Below are 17,669 nucleotides of genomic sequence, written 5' to 3' on the forward strand. Positions count from 1 at the left end.
TTTGTTTGTTAGAGATTGTGTCTATAGTAATTACTTCTTACTAACTTGCTGTATGGTGAAGCTTATCTGATCCACACCCACCTGAAACAACGATAGTCATTATTAATACATATCCTTGACCTTTACAAATTTTACTAATTGTATGCAATTATATATCTTATCGATATCACGAGAAATGTTACTGGTATACCATAAAAACATTTGCGTTTTACTTCACAAATTAATTTTTCTTTGAATAAAATAATATTATATAACAGAATATAATAAAATAGCTGCACGTAAGAGATTTAAGAAACACATAGATGAGAAACAAAGTGGTCCTTAAATAAATCCTTGCGGTACCCCAATGTTAGTACATCAATAATTTAATGAAATTTGTCATAATATTTAAATCAAGTAAAAATTATTAAAGTAATTAATTGTTAACAAAAATTGAAATATTAAATCATAGTAGGGTTCTTGAAGGCCGGCAAGGACAATAGACTCACGCGCACTTGTTTTGATACTGGCAAATTTTCCCACAGTCTAATACTTAACTAAGTAATATCCCCGTGGCTACATATCCTTGTAGATATAAATTACAAAGACAAATAATTGTAAATCGTATCTATTAAAAATAATTTTGCCATTCATTTAAGTCATAATTTTGACTCTAATCTATTATTTAAACTTCAAAGAAACTAATGTTCACCTATTATATTAATAGAGAGCCGATATAGCCCAGTAGTTAGAAGCCGAGGATTTTAACCGATTATTTCGAGTTCAAATTTAGACAACATCAACAACAATATTAACAGCCTGTAAATTTCCCACTGCTCCTCTCCTTTTGAGGAGGTTTAGGATCATCCACCACGCTGCTCCAATACGGGTTGGTGGATACATATGTGGCAGAATTTCGTTGAAATAAGACACATGCAGGTTTCCTCAAGATGATTTCCTTCACCGCCGAATGCGAGATGAATTATAAACACAAATTACGCACATGAAAATTCAGTGGTGCGTGCCTGGGTTTGAACCCGCAATCATCGGTTAAGTGGTACGCGTGTTAGCTACGTTTCGAATTCGTTACATAAATAAATAAATGTTAATAGTTCTTATGATTGTAGGAAATAAATAATTGTAACTAAAATAATTATAATTGATGCAATGAATGAAATTATTAAGTATCATAAACCGTTTCGCCTAAAGTTACAACAGCATTTCTATCAAATACGCGTATCAATTTATTTTCTACACTATATAGTTTAGTAGCTTTAGATTTATGTATTTTAATAAAAACCTTTCGAATTCTTTGCCGAGTTTGAAGCAAGTTTTGTAATAAACCAGAAAGGGCCAAAAGAGGCCGCGCCCAGTAGTAACTGGAAGTTTGCAGAAATTGATCTGAGTGTCGCTTGCGCTTGCGCCGGTCTCGGTGTTTCGAAACTAATGACGCTAGAATAGAGCAGTGGTCTAGTTAGATCAATTAGTGTTTATAACAATAAATATATTTTTAAGATGATATTTGAGAATCTTTAATGCAGTATTTATGTGATGTGCATGTTAAGGTATAATTTTAGTTATTTTGGCCTCTAAATTCGAAAAATTGTCCGAAATTCCAAAGAGAGCTAGCGCCAACATACAACATCAGAAAATAAATTGTAATAGAGAGTATATTAGAGAGTCTGTTATGGTAATTTTTAAAAGCCAATAGAAGTTAGATAAAACAATTTAGAAACTAAGATATCAATTGTTTATCAATGAATACACTTAACTTCGGTAAAAATTCTAAGCACGCTGATCCTGTAGCCATTCCAACATTCCAAACTAGACCAAAACAATGCACCGGCACCTGAGCAGTTCGATTCAAAGGTCGCGGCCTTCGGACACGATCAATTATACCTCGACGTCTGCTATTTGCATCTGGTGCGCGCGCATGTCTCTCGCTGGCTATCGTAACTGCGTTAACGCTATCTTCATCGCCTGAGAACGCGCTGAATCACGCATTCCAAACGACTGGATTTTCCTCGCACTCTGTGATATGAATTTCTCAAAGTTCCCAGGAGTATACCGATTGTAAAAATTTACGACAGATTTAGTAATGTTCGTAGAATACTTTATGTCTTTGGCTATATAATGTTATACTACTTCACCGACTGCCTCGTTGGCAGCTAGCTTATAAGTCTGCAGATCCCGAGTACCTAGGTTCAACTTCCGAGCAAGTAATCATGTTAATGAATTCTCAATAGTAGACCGGAATTAGGAAGTAAGCGATGTTTATACTAATGCGTTGTGTCGTTGAGTCGTTGAGCCTGCGCCTTAAATCTTTTCAGACGTTACGGACTTGCTGTAATTGGATTATGGGATTATATTAGCATTATAATAAATAGCTTATTATAATGTTTATGAATGCCCATAACGCATTCGATTGGTCGCTCTTCATCTAATTGTTATTTTTATACGTTAAATATTTGGTGATAATTACATTGATAATTAAAAAAAACTCAATCATCTTCGTATTTACCGTACGTAAATTAAATATATATTACAAAATATTTAATGAAACAGCAATCTAGACCAACAATAAAAACACATTAACAAATAAAGAAGGAAAAGTATTCTATATTCCAACGAGTAAAAAGCATGAACACTCAAAGATAAATTATGGGCGGATAGACGGACAAGATAACGCGTTTTAATATACAAAAAAGCGTCCCGTATAATGACGGGTATAATGTTCTGCAGTTACGAGACAGGCGCGGGCGCAGCGAGCGGCGAATCAAAGAAATGTCACGCGCGATGCCAACGTCATTTACAGGCTATGGACGTTGTACAAATACTTACAAATATTTATCATATTATCTTTTGTTGTCATCTATGAAATGAGCTTTGTTACACGCAAGCTTGTGTCATTCGACTTTTGTCCCTCTGCAGTTGGAAAATATTAGCCAGGCCGGGTTTTATTTTACACTGTCAAGTGGTCACTGCGTGATTCGCTTTCGCGAGCATTACTTTAAGTGTTCAGTGATTTTACTTCGGTTAATCTTATTCAACAATCTTAAAAATATAGAGACCCTCTATCTATTTATCTATGCGTGCATCGCACATAAGCCACTTGATTAGGTAGCCTGAAATCAACACTTAATTGCCGAAATAGTTTACAGGATAAAATTATTAATTCCAGTAATGACGAAGAGAAAAGCCACTGAGCAACTCATACGCGCTGAATCAGAACATTTTATTGTTAAAATGACAAGATCTTAGATCGAAATTTGTAGATTTAACATATAAATCTAAGGTTAGTGGACCAGTCCTAGAAACACGTTCATAAAAGTGTTGATGGAAATCTTTTTCTCAGTAACAAAATTATTCTGGTAGACATATCGAGGGTGGTTTTTCAAGTGACCTTTTCACAATTCTTAAGTCTTTACGTTGATTCTCGCAAAAAAGATAAATAAATGACTATATTTTATTTAAAAAATAGCTTATTAACGTAAGCATATCCGCATGGACTGTCCAGGGTCTCAAACTATTTCCATAGCAAATTTCATCTAAATCGGTTTAGCGGATTAACCGTGAAAAAGTAACAAACAAACAGACACTGAGTTACTTTCTCACTGTTGTAATTAGAAGGAATATAATAACATTGTAGGGATGTGAGCAGTGTTTATAGCAGTTCAAGCGATTTATTAAACAGTAATATTCGACAATATTATTAACAGTGAAACAGGTGCTGGATTAATAGTTTTGTAGAAGGAAAATATCGTCAGGAAACCTGCATTTGGTAGACATTTTGTCGCATGCAGAGAATAAGCTCCGAAATTAGAAGGGCCTTTTCAGGCTCCTGCTCACATAGATGAACGTCGATATGAGCAAGCGGATACTGAATGAGAGTTCTCGTATTACTTTAAAGAAGCAAATCAAAACTCAAGTCCATATCAAGTGACGGAGGAAATCACAAATGTTTACGGCTATTACTCACAAAACATCACAGATCTCAAGAAAACCTACTAATGTTAGATAAATTGCAGATATATTTTACTGTCGATAGACGTATTCAGAGGACTGAGAAAAAATAATTATAGACTGGTGTAGAGTTCCTTGGAGTATTTTATAACGACGGCACTGCAAGAAATAGATGCGTCACATTAATATGGAATCTATACGTATAATAAAATAGTGCCATTTGTGTAAACGAAATGAAAAGATAAAAAATATTCCAAAAATAATACAATTATCTTTATTCCAAAAAATGTTAAAAGTGTCACAAAATAAAAAGAGTCAAGAGAAAAATATAGCCCAGTTTACTCGAGGTAATGTAAGGATTCTAAGAATACAGGTACAGGGTATTCTACATCGAAATCTGTTCAGGTATTCAAAAGTTATGGTGGAATAAAGAAATATACTTGCCAACATATAATTCCCTTTTAGGCAGTTGTGAAGAAGAAGTTATTTGTCCATTAATAGCTATGGATTTTATTAAATAAATTGATTCTTCGAATGAAGATATATTTATAACGGTTGATTGTCAGCAAGTAATGTAAGTGCAGAAGCTCTGATTTGAATATTTGATCATAAAGACGAAATTGTAGACACGACACGTTGTAAATACAAAGCAATGTATTTGATGACGGCGCGATTGAACGTACATATCCCAGCGAGCTCGGACAAATGCATTCGATTCGATTCCAAGCGATTTCCATCTAACTTCCGGCAATCTTTAATCACGAGACATATTAGATATCAAAGTTATTTCTAATTTCTTTACGTTTTAGTGTTTCATCTCTAACAATGAATTGTCTATCATAACTCTGTTGTTAACTTAACTATACGGAATCATTTATTGCAGACAGTATTTAACTTATTTGAAGATTTTGAAAAAAAAAGAAAAAGGATATTTTAGTCATATGTATTATTAATAAACATCATATATGTATATTATATATATATCAAGAAAACTGGTTGATAATATGTTCTAAGAATAGTATTATGTTTCGTTTTCATTTATGTTTATAAAAAATAGTGATCATATATCAAAGGATATTAAGGTTATTTATAGTAAAAATTAATATATAAAAAATCAAATAAGGATGAGCATAAGGAATGAGTATCAAAATACATACAAACAATTATATATTTACATGGAACAAAATGCAAAGCGATGAAAAAATATCATTAATTAGCGTAACACTTATATTACGTAAGAGCAAAAAATATAATTATTTTCACTTATAAAGAACACTCGGTAAATGTTAATTATATTGCGAAACTGTAAGATCATCGAAGTATTTTAATTACGCAATTTCAAGAGTTCTGCCGGAGTCACATTAAAGGTAAGGCCACGCTAGGTGGGTTGAATCGGCGGTCGTGGAATACACATCATTTTTTAATGTAATATCATTGATAACATAAGTTTGTGTAAAGATACTTTTGACAGTTTCGATGCATATAGATGTTTTTATTTTTAATATTATCGTTGAAGTTAAAAATATATTAGTATCCGGTTTGAAGGGTGAGCGAATCAGTGATACTACTGGCACAAGGGACATAACATCTTAGTTCCCAAGGTGGCGCATAGGCGATGTAAGATTGTTGATATTTATAATAGTTTGACTTGATATTTTAGATGAAATTTTCTTTGGTAGTAATAAAAAAAACGTAGCTAACTTTATGTATTATTCTATTGACATTGAACAAGAAGCATTGATCGTTGTTTTATTGCCAGCGCGCTCTCAACCGCGCGACTGATAACATTATATATCATGCTCAAGTAATAACTGTATTATTACGCCGCAGGTAAAAGCTAGAATTACATAAATCAACGCACAACACGAAATTTTATAAACAGGTAATATTTTTTCAATAAGCAGTAATAAATCATGCGGAGGTACGATGACATAACCCAGATTCAGACGACACCGGTTTCTTGAATAATGTAGGAAAGTAACCCCAAAATGCGTTACGCGATAACTTTCTCCGCAGGTGTGACACGCCTTTATGCGTCATTGTCGTCAGGGTGGCGTGATATTTGATTATGAATAAGATGATCATTCATTTATCAGTGTCATTGGAGGCACAGGGGACATAATGGGACTTACAGTGCTAGGAATTCATGCATTCTTGTATTGTCAGTATTAATTGGCGAAAGTGACCAATTCCAAGAGGTGCTTTATGTTCGTGAAAAGTGAAAAGTGAGGCAACAATCTGTGAATGTCTCACTGTTGTCCCTTAGACCTCTCTGTTTCAAGGTTACATATGTGAGATTTTGGCTCAACATTGTAAGAACTTAGTCTTAACTCAGAAGTAAAACTATATTTAATAGGTTTTCTTATATTTTAAATAATATTTTACTCGATACGTAGATATAGAAAATTATATATAGCAGAATCAATTTTCCCGCCATTACGAGTATCTGTCAATGTCCATTTTACCAGATTAAAAATATAATGTTTAATAGTCAAAGTGACAGATACTCGTCTTTAATATACAGATAATAATAATTTATAAATTATTTAATATAAAATATTACATTCTTGAGTCTTATAACATATGCAGGTTACTTCACGATATTTTACCACAGAGTATGAGAATTCTAACTATATGTACTTTTCCTGTCCTGTGTCAAAGGTGGCCGGACTTGAACCCGCAATCATCGGTTACTATTTATTGAGTAGTCATTCGGCTCTTTCATAAACCATTGTTACAGTAAAATATCTCAACGAAATGCACTAAGCGTTTTTACATCAGAACACACCTTGTGCTGTTAATTTGGTCAAGGCGATCGACATCGCCATGTATGATGAGACATTTATATTAATATATATATATATTTTTATTGCGTTACAACATATGATATTTCAATTAAAAGTTTATTAACCTAATTAACATATTAATAATGTAATCATCTCTCTTTAAAAATATACATATTTTGTGATCTAAATTGTTTGGTAAGATTGTTTTGGATTACATAGTCTTTATGATTCCAGATGTTCATTTGTTTGTGCGGCCGCGTACTTTTTATTTAATTTTGATGTAACTGGGAACTGACTATATCAAAATAATTTGAATAAAAATGTGATAGTTGATATTAACTTTCAAGGTGATAAAATAGCTTAGAACTTTAGGACCATTGCAAACTCGATCAACCCTAAGTAATATTATAAATGAGTTTGATTGTTGGTTTGTTACGCATTAAAATATTTACTACTTAACTGATCATCTTGAACCTCACACGTCGTCAGAGATACAGATAAACTAATATAACTAATATATCCTTGCTCCTCAAGCGCGGACAAAGCTGCGGACGGATACTAGTGTCCATATAAATTATTAATTACAAGGGTTTTTTCCGGTTCTTCTCAATTAAATCTAAATTACAATATCAATACATTTAATTTAATCTGTAATTCTTAAAAATAGAGTACAACTATCATCAATAGTAATTCGGAGAACTATTTCAAATTTTGATTTGTAATCAATGTCCGGTACGCTACCGATAGCTTCCCACAGCGTAATTAGGCGTTGTGCGTCAGCGCAGATCACAGCACCGGCGCGCGCGCAGCCTTTTGATGTGCGCGTGGGAATTGAGAACTAGGCGTCTTAAGGGAACGCACTTAAGACTCCAGCCTTAATATTAAACGAGTTAAAGCAAATTATTTGAAGTAAATAAATTACTTATTTTAGAAATTAATATATTTTATAATTTTTTTACACTTAGGTGCCGTAAAGATATGTTTAAGCTTTTTAATGTTTTCAATGTAAACTTACTGTCGGATATTTGACACCCTTTATTAGATATTTGGTCTAAAAATTAGACCGAATATTCGAAGTCGAATCTTCGAAGATGATTGATTTACACACGCAATTTGTAAATTATTCGTAATATTTTGTAAAAAAAATTATATAACAAAAGTGCTATACACTACCGTGACGGAACACAGAAGGCTGTTATATATAATAATCATAATTTCTAGGGATTTGTGAAAACCTATCTGGGTAGGTAGGTGCCACCGACTCAACAGATATTGTACCGCCAAACAGCAAAACTTAATATTATGATGTTTGGGTTTGATGGGTGAATAAGCAAGATCGTAACAAAAATAAAAAGCTATATGTTATTACATATATTAATTATATTATACGTTATTATAGTACGTGTTGATACTTATTATATATAGATACTATAAAAATACGTACTTATGAATATGTAAACCCAAATGAGTTGAATATACATATATTTCTACCTAAATAAACATTGCACGTCATAAATAAAAACCATTGCTTCGCCTTAACAATGCTCGCTGTGATTTGGGCACTCAGTGGAGCAATTTCGGCGCGTCCAAATAATTGTAATCATAGCCTCCATGACCGCTGTCACTGCACCAGTAATAACGAACGATTGTGTTCGGAAATAATATTCGTAGCACAGATATACCGTTCGTCGAGATGAATTCTATCTGCATATAAGAGGGTACGCTTAATTTCTCATTAAAAATATATTTAAAAAAAACCGTTGCCGTATGGTTTGCGGAATTTCCATGGCTTCCGATAGACTAGAAGACAGTCTTTTAAATCAGTCTCTAGATTTGTGCTAAGAGCTAATATCTAATAATATTTAAGCTTAGGTTTCATGCGATTTGTTTATATCTCAGCTATAAAATATCTCTATTTATAATATTACACTTAACTACTAATTTCCACTTTTACTTCCAACTAAATTCCGATAACAGTTTCGTCGACGTTCAAAACGTAATCGTTTTGCAAATCCATAGTGAATCTCATAGATCAATCGAGCTCTCGACCAATGACATCGTATCAATTTGCAGTCAAATGTTGTTTATTTGGCTTTTCTCCTCTTATTTTTCGAATAGAGTGTAAACATTTTGACGCGACTCTAGTATCTAATATTTGCTGGTTTGTAATTATTCCATAGCTCAATAATAATCTGGATGAAGTATTAGTAAGTTGTTTGTACGAAGTTTCTTATCACACGTTACAGAGACTTGGCGAATGTGAGCTGGTTGGAAATAAGTGCATGACTTCGATCGTCACGTCACGATTTAATAATAATTTTGGAGCAATAAATGTTATTGGGCGTAAATAAATCGTTTTTTATTGTATTGTTAACGGAGTTTGTTCATGCCCTCGTTGCTTGTAACGTGATAAAAAATGTACATATAACCTCAAGCATTGTGCTACCAAATGGCAAAATATTTTAATTTTAAACCGACTGGTTGTACAAGAGTTAAGCGCCTTCGTCTACAGCTTTATTTAGCTTTAAGCTTTATTTATATTAATAAAAAAATGCTATACTTGCAACGTACTTAAGGCCGTGATTTCTCATTTTAAATAAATAAATATAAGTATAGTATCAAATATATTGACATAAAACTTTGATCATATCGCTCGCCCTTCAAATATTTTCACACTAGTGTATGGCCGGTGCGATGTTGCATTAAAGAGCTGATTGCACCCAATGTTTGAAGCGTGCGATCGCCCTGCTCCTCGCTGATAAGCAAATAGCAGACAACTATTGGAATTTATACGTAACGATCCAGTACATGACAATATCAAGACAGAAATGTCTAGCCGTCAGTTATATCCTGTGCTTGCTCAGTTTATTTTATCGGCTTAGGTTTGATGTTTATCTTGCCGAACGAATTCGTCAATCAATAATATATCTACGTCTAGTTAAGATTTTGGCTCAGAATGTGTTAGTTAGTCTAGGTAGTATGAGTTGTAATATTTTATTAAATATTAAATGCTTTCAAGATTATTTTAAAAACATTTAATATAAAAGCAAGGACACATAATTTAAGAAGACAAGTACTTTAATGTTGCTATTCTATAAGTAAGTAAATTCAATATAAAGTATCTATTAAGAACAGACGAGAAGCTCAGCAGTCACTCTTTTATACAGAATGATTAATTATTTATAAAAACCCCCATTTAAGTTGAATAGATGTCTTAAGACAGTCGTTACTACAATGTGAATAGGTCCTTAACACTGTGTGCTCGGTTCCTAAAAGTGCATTCACGGCGTGGGCCGGACACCTAGTTTGACGTATTAATAGCGGTACAGTAAAACATAAAGTGTACGACGTTTTGTTCATTTTTTAGATAACCGATTAGCCTAAGCGAAATTTAAATGTGATCGATATAAAACAAACATGCTCTATAAAGTAAAATTTGACGTTCCATCGTCGTGGATGGTGTTTCATAAATCAATAAGTTTAAATTCAAACAAAAAGGAACTCAACTGTATATTATTGATGATTAATATTTCAGATTTAACTTATAACCTCTAAAAATAATAAACCTTTTGTAAATATATTATGTGAAAAAAAAAATACTCAATAGCACAAATCGTATATAGAAATGTATTCAATGTATATAAAACCTAATTCGGTGGTAGGTGGTAAGTAACACCTAATGTCGATTTAAGGGGTTAGTGTGAAAGAGAAAGAAAATTTCTAACTCAACGGACATAGCCGATGGCTCATTGAGGAAGGAACAGAATTATATTACTCGTCTACTTACATAAATAATTTAAAAAAAAACCTTATTAACACGAAAACGGTAAAATATTAAGATTATAAAGCATTAAACGACGTTATTATCTCTGTTTACATACGGACAGACAGCTATTATACACTCGTACTCGTAATCGCAGAGATTCGTGTGAATTCATTGCGTATTGCCATTGTGAAAACGTGAACAATTTGCTGACAAAAGGCGAACTTTTTTTTCTCTCAAGCGCTGACGTGATTAAGGAAGAAATTCTAACTTCGAAGTTGATAAATTACTCGTAATTTGCCATATAATTACAATAAGGTAAATACAAAAAATCATTAAAGTCATAGCATTTACTAAAACATGACATTTACTAAAACATGACATTTACTAAAACATGACATTTACTAAAACATGACATTTACGCTTCTCATATGTACAGTTTAAATTTAAAGCGGATGAAACTGCTCATTATATAATAATATTATATACTAGAATCTTCTCCGAAACGTCTTGGATATTCTGGTATAAGTTTTATGAATATTGATTTAGATGATTTATTAAAATAAGCCATACAAAAACATAATCCTTAATTTTTAGTCTAGATTTTCCAATTATCATACGCCATAATATTATACCAATACGGTTTAGTTTACAGTATACGTAAGTCTGAATATGAAATGTATTAAAATCCACGGAAACCCGCTGAGTATTTATGAACTATGTTTACATTTATAGATCATATTGTTTAGAAATATATCTTCAGAAAAGTGTTGGATGATATGGTCATGTAGAATATTAAGGCTTTAATCTATTACCCTAACGATAGGACAGGTCTAATTTTACATACTTACCATTACCTTATATATAACTATAAATATATAACCGTTTATACCCAGACAATATAGAGAAACAACTGAATATCACAATGATATTTATTCCACTGGCTGTCGTAAGTTAAGAGAACACACAAACATACGTTTTCTTCTAGATTGCCTTACAATTTCCTTACATACTGTACTATGTACTCTTATTATTAATACTTATTATTAAAATGAAATATAGAAATATTACTTTGCTTTCTAATGGTGAAATAATTAATAAAATCGGTTCAATAGTTTCAATAATTTATCGATTACAAACAAACAAATCGTTCCTCTCTATAATATTAGTATATATATAGATTTACGTTATTCGAGAAATATGAAGTTAATTAAAATCGACCTGCAATTTCAGATACAAAAGACTTGAAAACGATTACTCATCTTTGGATCGTCATTTCATCCTGGATTAAAACAAAACGAACACAATTAAAAAATGAACTGAATCGTAACGCGTAGCAATAAGGTTGATTATTCTAAAACTACTTAATAATCGTGACTAAGCGAGGACGGCTTATAAAAATTATAGAGGGGTTGATTCATGCTTACCAATTAAGTACACACGATCAACGTAAGTACTTAGACACACGATTAAAAGACAGTCGTGTCGAATGAAGACATAATTGTCTCAAGTTAATAGATGCCTTCATTATACTACTAAAACTATAAAACTCGATTAAGGCACGGAGTACAATTTTGTTTGAGTAATGACTTTTTTTCATCGTCAATTAAAAGTTAGTTCGAAAAATTTTGAGAAAAAAATAATCGCACAATAACTATTAGTTTTTAACTAAATATTGTGAGCTTTGAAATTGTAATGACCATATTTATAATGTGAGTGTTAATTGTTTAAAATTAATTAAATCTTATGTTCACTGCGGATGCGCCATGCGGGATGTACTTAAACCTGTCTTAGTAAAACCAACAACATTTTTACATCGGAAAATGAAAGCAATTCCAGAGGGCTGTGAGAACCCATACGACAAGCTCATCAGCATTAATATATAAGCGACTATTTAAACATATTGTTAACTTTAAACTAAAACTATAAAAAAGGTTCATGGCTGGATTTTTTTTGCCAAATTTGATGTCGATTTTAAAATCAGTGGGCGAATCAATGGGCAGGTACAATAAACGGCTTAGCCACACACACTCATGTCCAGGGGTGATGTCGGGCTATCGAGTGTGGTCCAGGAACAATAGGAGTAATCTAACATCTAGGCTATTGTCTACTTGGACGTGGGGTCCGCACCACGCTCCACGCTCGACACGAAATTATAGAACGAAAAGTAACTAAATCAAGCGTTGAAAGTATAATCAGTTCGTCGACGTCGTTCAGATTCGGCTTGGATAGTGTGATAGTGGCAGTTTTGGAACTAATTGGGTATTCTTGTTTCATTATATTCAGAAGCTATGAAAGAAACCTGAAGAAACATAGCAAAATGTTATAAAATATATATCTACATCTCATTTGTATTCATATACATTTTTTACGCATATACAAATGTTTTTCCTGAAGGAAAGTGAACTTTCTAATGATTGTCGGTAGAGAATGCGTTCTGCATTAAGCCTTATGCACATTAATAAATAAACACATGATTTGGATTAAGGTATTTAATATATATGTATTTTAAATATGGCCGATTAAAAAATTGTCATTGTCATGTCAAAAAAACATTGATAAATAAGGCATATTACTCAATATAAGATAACATTAAAGATAAAAATGCGTGGATTTTGTATATATTGATTTCTAAGCTGGATATATATAAATTTAATTGTACTTTACTGACATACTCTGTAATAAAAATGTTCGAAAAGAGTAACAACTGAGTTTCTTGCCGGTTCTTCGTGATAGAATCTGCTTTCCGAACCGGTGGTAGTTTTACATTTAATTCAACACTGTAACAAGACAAACGCGCTTCTATGAGTCTACTTAAATAAATAATATTTTGAATAAAAACTAAAAATTACTTTAGTTTTAATGGTTTGTAGTAAAGTCTCTGTATAAGTATCAGCGTCCATCGTATAACGCCGAGATTAAACAAATTAATAAATGTATCTGATTATTCTGTACCTATATATACTATGAATCTTATTTGCATGACATTCATTCAAGGATCTTATACACAAACATAGTCAAGTCAAGGTAATAATTTTGACAAGTAAGATGTCGCTCCTTTTATGTTCGGAGTAACTTTTATAAATAGATTTAAATAAATAAGCAACAGTCGGAAATGTAAGTCGTAAGGAAATGCTGCTAGAATTCTAGCAAACATTACACTTGATTATGATTTGTGTAGTAACTAATTTTAATTTTATTTTTATATAAATTACTGTTTAGGTTGTATAAATGAATAAATTAATACCTAAAACTTATTAATAAATTCAACAAAAATCAGATGTCAAAGATCACAATATAATAAGACACGTGAAAACCTATTTTTTTAGACAATTCACAATTTCTTTAACCATGTTCAGATTAAGTAATAAAAATAACACATAACACATCTATATAAGTATAAAATTTAACTACGATTAGAGCAAGAGGATTATTAACATTCAATCATTAGAAGAAAAGTTACGAACTATCTTTCAAACGGCATTTAATTTTTCTTCGCATACGCACAGGTAACACAATCAACAAGATTTTAACCCTAGCGAACTGTGAACAACATAATTATCTCGAAAATGCCACTTAACAAGCGTCCACAATACAATCGCTGCAAAGATCATTATTGTATGAACGTAATTTCTAGTGTGTACCTATCTTTGCCCGCGGCGTCACTCGCTCATTGTTCGTTCCCGCTGCTCTCACAATAAGACTTCTATTGTTAATATTTTCGCCACTTCTAATGGTGCATTCAAGTTGCTTTGTATTATGCAACCATTTCCCGAACTATATACATAATAAATCGTGATGTGTATCTGTTTTACAATGTTGTTATGAGGTGTAACTCTAGGGCATTATGTAAAGATATATTCTAAGCTATGTGTTACTTTTTGGCTTGTAAAGGGTACGGAAATTGTGGCTATTCGGTTGGAAATTATTCGAAAATCGAAGGATTATGATTGTAAAATGTCACATTATTTTAACGTCTCTTAAGTATGACAATTATCGTTGTTTTTGTTGTGAATACAAATATCTGTAATTAGAATAACTTAAAAAAATATTTTAAGCGTCGTCAATATCTTATGTGACCAGTATTGACTGAACAATCGTCAAATGATCACAGCCATAAGGTAAGTTATTGATAAACAAAATAGGTGTAACTTACAAGAACTTCATAAGTCATCTTTAAGTGCACGTTTCCCAGCGCTGCGGAATATATATTCTATCGAGAGAAGCCGGCACGAAATTCAGTGGTTAACCTTACGATATACGACGCTCACCAAGCACATAATATTTATGATATGAAGATACAAAATGTATATTTATATATAAGTATGTTATTACAACATTATTCCCGTGATCGCTCCTACTGTCAAAAATTGTGAGCAAGTTATCCACATAAGTCCAAAAAAAAAAACTATAACAAGATGGAGGTGGTCTACTCGATAATTAATAACGGTAAAGTTTAAGTAATCTTCTTATTTTATGGTCGTTGAATGGTGCTTCACAATATATTTTGAGTGTTTTATAAAATTGTACGGAATCGATACATTGCGAAAATAATAACGCCAATCAACAGTTTCGCCTTCGAGGGTAATAGCCGGCCTGCGATGTTATGGGCAATGGTATTGCGGTAACTACTACCATTCAAAATTTTGCACCACACTACTATAAATATAATCGTAAAATTTACGATTTTGTAAATATTGGAATAAGCTGAAATAGTGTAAATGAGTGTATATTTACATATTTTTTTTCTTCGGAAGATACATTTTGTTCTGTATTTATTTAATTGATTGATAATTTGCGAAAAGGAACTGCGCCAGTTCATTCTGATTCTGATTTCCCAAATAAGTGGTTTAAATTACCGTCAATATAGGATTGACTTATTTTTCCCTTCTGAATAAAAAAATATATATTAAAAATGTAAACGAAGTCAGTAATAATTTAAATCGAAAACTTAAAGAAACAGACACAAAAAAAGATATTAATATTTTATTTTCTAGTTAGTTAAAATAAGACGTTAAGGCTAGTTTATTATGCCAATGATTGAATTCATCAGAATTAAATAGTTAAATAACAAACAGCAGTCGTATTCATTGTTCTGCAGTAGATGACTGGCAGTTTACAGTAAAAAGCAAGTCATTTCTGCCTTGTACTACTTCTAACTTGTTTGGGGATATTCTAGGCTCAATACCATTTTTTTAAATAATACTTTAATATCTAGTACAAGCATAATTATACCGGTTATTTTTTTATATAAAGTCTCCTGTAAACTTTCTCCTTCTTTGAGTAGTATATTTGGTTTTTTATTTACATCCACTTGTTTGTACACTTTGATGTGTATACTAATATTATTGGTCGAATAGATTTTACTAGAGCTGAGAATGAGAATTAATAACATTCGTGAGGATAATTATGTCAGACATGTATTCACAATGCACACATTTAATATAGAATAAGAAAGTTTTACACTCTCGTTCTGTACGTAAATGTGGACAAAATAGACCTATTAACTTAATAGTGATATACGTGTACGTATAAATAACTTATATATGATACGGAATATCCATAGAATTGCAATTTTCTCTCGGGAGTATACAATTATTTGCATAAATCATTTTAACTAAACTCAAGTCTTCCTAGATTTTAGGGCTGCCAAGCGATCTGATTTCATATGATTTTTTACATTGTGTCTTAAGACTTCTTAAGCTTGCACGAGATTATATATTGCATAATTGGCACACTGCACTCATTTGACAGCAGCTCGACAAAAAAGTTATGGAAATGAATTTTTTCATCATCCCATAGATTTGTCGCCCTGAAAGCAGCAACCCTAAAGACATTATACATAGTTGCAAGTTTATTAACATTAACGTGCTTCCATTCGAATCGAAGATGAAATCGCAACGTATAATATTCAATGAATGCTAGTATGCTTAAAAAAATACTTTCTAGTAAAATGATAATGATCACACAATGAATAGATATTGCATACATTATAAAACTCTTTACGGGTAGAGATGGGAGAGATGGGAGTGTGCAACGCGGCCAGATGCGTCCGGCGGGACAGGTGCGCCCGCGATCAATTAACAAGGATCGATGTTGGAGATTACGGCGCGCGTGCGCAGACCTCAACGGTTTAAACGACTTAAGACACAAGCGGAGCGAGAGGAAAGCGATTATCATAGAAAATATTTAAAAATGATTAGCTAGTCTCCTTTGATGTTGACCGCCGTGGCCGAAGGACGACACCATACACAATATATATATATGTATTTTTTACCAAAGATCCTATTGCGATGAAGATCTTCTATATATATGAAGATATGTGCATATGTTAACGTTAATATAATTAAAACATAGTTGTCTTGTTTGACTTAACAAATTTGATATTGATAAATCATATCTTTCATGAATAAATCTCGTAAAATTCCCAACGAATATATTTTACAAAATCGTATTTATCTAATAAAACATAAAAAATATGCTTAGTTTGCTTAGTATTATACGTATTCACGCAACGTTCAACCGATTGTACTTGTTGTCGCTTTTTACGTACAATAAATAGCTGTACAATAACTAAGTTAAAGCCCCTTAAATTTCCACTGTTGAGCTAAGGAACAAGCAGAGGTGCTTGAAAGGGCTTGGATCTTATTCCATCGCTCTACTACAATGTGTGTTAGTATCTCCTAACATCATAGATACATCGTTTATCTTCAGTTTTACATCTGACGCATACCTTTCACGATATTCCTTCACCGCCGACCATGAAAAGAATTATGTGATGTGACAAACAATGAATTTAAGCACATGGATATGAATTGATTAAGGCCATAATCTTCGGCGGGGATTCTCGTGTTCTTCTAACCACTGAGCCATCTTAGCTACTGGACCGTAAGTATAAGAGTTAATTTTTGCTGAATATTGAGTCAAACAATCCCACAACCTTAAATGAATGGATACAGCTATAGAAATGATTTAATAAAGGATAGGGTTCCACAAGGATTAATTTTTGGACTTGTTCAATTTTTTCCACATAGGAATGATCTTTAGCAGTCTTTCCGCTACCTCTTAGCCCATATATCCGTTACATTATTAATATTCACGAGAACGAGTAAGTGAGAGGTAGAGATCTACAGATAAACTCTGGATTCGCGGTAAGCTAACATTAAAAAATAAATCAA

The 17,669-nt window shown here is 32.3% G+C and overlaps 1 protein-coding gene across 5 annotated transcripts in view; it reads right to left on the reverse strand.

The window, feature by feature from the left end:
* Positions 1 to 17,669, reverse strand: part of LOC125075388 — a 127,397-nt gene that overhangs the window by 61,098 nt on the left and 48,630 nt on the right. The window contains exon 1 of one of the 5 annotated variants that reach the window (XM_047687249.1): positions 46 to 73. The exons of the other annotated variants lie outside the window; for them this stretch is intronic. The gene's annotated coding sequence lies outside the window, so the exon portion shown is untranslated. Of the gene's footprint in view, positions 1 to 45; positions 74 to 17,669 lie in introns of those variants that run through there. 5 annotated transcript variants of the gene reach the window in all.

Source organism: Vanessa atalanta, chromosome 1, assembly GCF_905147765.1.
Source record: "Vanessa atalanta chromosome 1, ilVanAtal1.2, whole genome shotgun sequence".
NCBI lineage: Eukaryota > Metazoa > Arthropoda > Insecta > Lepidoptera > Nymphalidae > Vanessa > Vanessa atalanta.